Genomic DNA, 3,539 nt, shown 5'->3' on the forward strand with positions numbered 1-3,539 from the left:
TGATCCTTATTTTAGGCAATTGTAGTATCACATGATGAAGTGCCCCTTCAAGATGAATCTTTGAACTTGGACAGAGAGAGCTATACATTCTACCAATTATTTTACCTTTGATGAAGCAATATAACTTGTTGGAAGAGGAGGGCTGCACTTTGAAGATTCTCGCTGCATTCTGTTTTTCCTTTGAAGTATTTTTCATCCCAACGGCATTCCCTCCTCCTCACCCACCCCATTCCAATATTTCACATTTTTCAGGGTCTGCTAAGAAAATATTCCCTAGAGGTTAACACCCCAGAAACATTCTTCAACCTTGGATAATTTTTCAACAATGCTGTTGTTGTTGTTGTTGTTGTTATTATTCAATTAATATTGCTAGCAGCACGCAGCCACAACCTAGTTCAGCTCCATGCCTTCCGGACAGTACAGAAGTATATATCACAAGCTTCACTGTTCTTCTCACCTGGCTTTATGGCTTGCAGCACGATTAACTTCCATTTTCATACCGTTAGATTGGTGCTGCAAAGGAGTTTCACTCTCAGCACTCTCAGCGTATAGAGTGCACAGAACGTCTGGAAACATTCCCTTTATAGACTTCCATTCTCCTTTCCCTCTTCTCCAGCCAGCGTTGAATGAACCCATTAAGTGAGAGTGAAATGTTCTCCTCAGCTAGTTTCAAGCATGATGGTTTTGAGCTACCACCTTGGATTTACATAGCCAGGAGATTCCACTCCACCCCCTCCCAAAAGCAACACTGGAATATAAATCTCAGTGAGGCTATGAAAGGCCACAGTTAATAACAAAATTCTCACTGTCTATACGTCCTGCTTTTTATTTTCTTGTGACCTCAGTGTTTACAATCCCACCCCAAAACAATGTGTATAATCCCTGTAACTGAGGATAACACTCCATGCTTATGATGGTGGACTACAGGCCACAAAAGCTCATGCCATAATACAGTGGTAGGCAACATGATGTCTGTGGGCACCAATGTGCCCCACACACCTTTCTTGGAAGCCACCAAGTTGCCCTATCCTTCTCACTTTTTTTTTTTTTTTTTTTGGTAAAAAAAATTAAACACATTTTCTTACAGGCAGTTGGGATGGCTGTGAAATAGGCTTCTGTTCATCCTGAAAACTTTGGGTTCAAAGGAATTGTTTAGTGTGTTGATGCTCAGACACCCAATTCTAGGGTGACCATATGAAAAGGAGGACAGGGCCCCTGTATCTTTAACAGTTGTATTGAAAAGGAAATTTCAGCAGGTGTCATTTTAATATTTATTTATTTATTTATTTATTTAATAAATTTATATACAGCCCCATAGCCGAAGCTCTCTGGGCAGTTTACAAAAGTTAAAAACAGTAAACAGTAAAAAAAAAAAAAGTATACAAAATTTAAAACCATCAAGAACATAAAAACAACAGTATAAAAACAACAGTATCCATTTAAAAACAGCAGAAAAATATGGAACACTTCACAAATTTGCGTGTCATCCTTGCGCAGAAGCCATGTTAATCTTCTCTGTATCGTTCCAATTTTAGTATATGTGTGGCCGAAGTATATGTGTGTATATTTATATATGTATATTTATATATGTATAAAATATACATATATTTTAGTATATGTGTGTCCCCATATATATGGGAAACCTGGTGAAATTTCCTCTTCATCACAACAGTTAAAGCTGCAGGAGCCCTGCCCTCTTTTAAATCTGGTCACTCTAGTAGAGCTCCTGCAGCTTTAACTGTGGTGATGAAGAGGGAATTTCACCAGGTTCTCCATATATACAAATGACACCTGCTGAAATTCCCTTTTCTATGCAACAGTTAAAGATACAAGAGCCCTGTCCTCCTTTTCATATGGTCACCCTACCCAACTCTGCCTTCTACTCAGACTTGTGGGCAGGTTGCTTGCCCTTTGCCAGACCTCCCATGGCTGCCAATTTGTGATGGCACCCAGGACAGTTTCTCAAATTGCCATAGGCCCACTCCTCATTTGCTACCCTCTAAGGTGCCACCGGACTCTTTTTTTCCCCTGCTGAATTGGATTAAAATTACCCCCTCCACTCAGGAAATGGTACTTTTGCAAATAACAGTGCAATCCTATGCATGTTTACTGAGATGCAAGCCTAGACAATGTGACAATTGTCTAGGCCTGTATTTGAAGTATGAGTGCTCGTCATTTTTTATAAGAATTTACCAGAATCCGACATGTTCTTCCTATTCGGCACTAGGCCTGCATTTGCAATACAATAGCCTGTATTTGAATGCTGTAGCATGGTACAGAGAAAGAATACGAGCATTAAAACGTTTGAATGTGAGAGAAAGTGGGACAGACAGGTTCGCCCATCCTAGTTGGATAGTGAGCAGGACATTTTGCACACAATGCTCTTTCCCCACTGGCACAACATTGGCTGATATCTCTCACGCCCTCATCATTCAGGTAGAATGGAGAGCATCACAGTGGCAAGATCAGCCCCACCACCAACATGTGTTTCATGATAACATATAAAGTGAGCATTGCACATATAGGTGTAAGCATGGAGGCCATCTCTCTGCGTACACATGTTGTGTGTGGAGGTTGGAGATAAGTCCTACCATCGCGATGCTCTCTCCTCCCTATGCATGATCATTCCATTTGAATTAATATCTGGAAAGGGCTTTAGTGTCTCAGAGGGACAGTGGTCGTTTCTACACCAGCCCTTTTTCCAGGGATCGTCCAGGGATCATCCCTGTGCATCCAAATGACACACAGGGGATCCCGGGAGCAGGCAGGGACGACCCCTCTATTTGCCTGGGATAATCCTTAGGTGTAGAAAGGGCCAGTGTTGCAAAGGTATTTGCTCTTTATTATATATTATTTAGATTAGGGTACCATATGGAAAGGAGGACAGGGCTCCTGTATCTTTAACAGTTGCATAGAAAAGGGAATTTCAGCAGGTGTCATTTGTATATATGGAGAACCTGGTGAAATTCCCTCTTCATCACCACAGTTAAAGCTGCAGGTGCCCTGCCCTCTTTTAAATCTGGTCACTCTAGTATAGCTCCTGCACTTTAACTGTTGTGATGAAGAGGGAATTTCACCAGGTTCTCCATATATACAAACGACACGTGCTGAAATCCCCTTTTCTATGCAACTGTTAAAGATACAGGAGCCCTGTCCTCCTTTTCATATGGTCACCCTAATTTAGATTCTCTCTCTCAAACACACACACACACACGGGTCCTTAGCTTAAAGAAAAGTCACCACCACCACCACCACCACCCAAATGCATATTTTTCAGTTTTATTATTGGTTTTGAGCTGTTTCCTATTCCTTCTGAATACTTGACTTTAAAATATTTGTGCTGGATATTTTCCATTTCTTGTTTTTAACTCTGCTTTGGCCACTTTTTGACCTCATAATCTCTCCATGCATGACATCACAATTGGTTGCCATGGAAAGGCCCACAATATCAAACAAGTGTTGTGGGCAAAGGTTACCTTGCAGAAGAGAGATAGAGATTTCACCCGGGGGGGGGGGGGGGAATCCATTAATACTTAAAT

At 41.2% G+C, this 3,539-nt stretch overlaps 1 non-coding gene across 1 annotated transcript; it reads right to left on the minus strand.

The window, feature by feature from the left end:
- Positions 1 to 1,452: 1,452 nt before the first annotated feature.
- On the minus strand, positions 1,453 to 1,557 carry LOC134393871 (U6 spliceosomal RNA). The gene has a single exon (XR_010025139.1). It is a non-coding gene; the product is annotated as a U6 spliceosomal RNA (small nuclear RNA).
- Positions 1,558 to 3,539: the final 1,982 nt, after the last annotated feature.

The sequence above is a fragment of the Elgaria multicarinata genome, chromosome 2 (genome assembly GCF_023053635.1).
Source record: "Elgaria multicarinata webbii isolate HBS135686 ecotype San Diego chromosome 2, rElgMul1.1.pri, whole genome shotgun sequence".
In the NCBI taxonomy this organism is placed as follows: domain Eukaryota; kingdom Metazoa; phylum Chordata; class Lepidosauria; order Squamata; family Anguidae; genus Elgaria; species Elgaria multicarinata.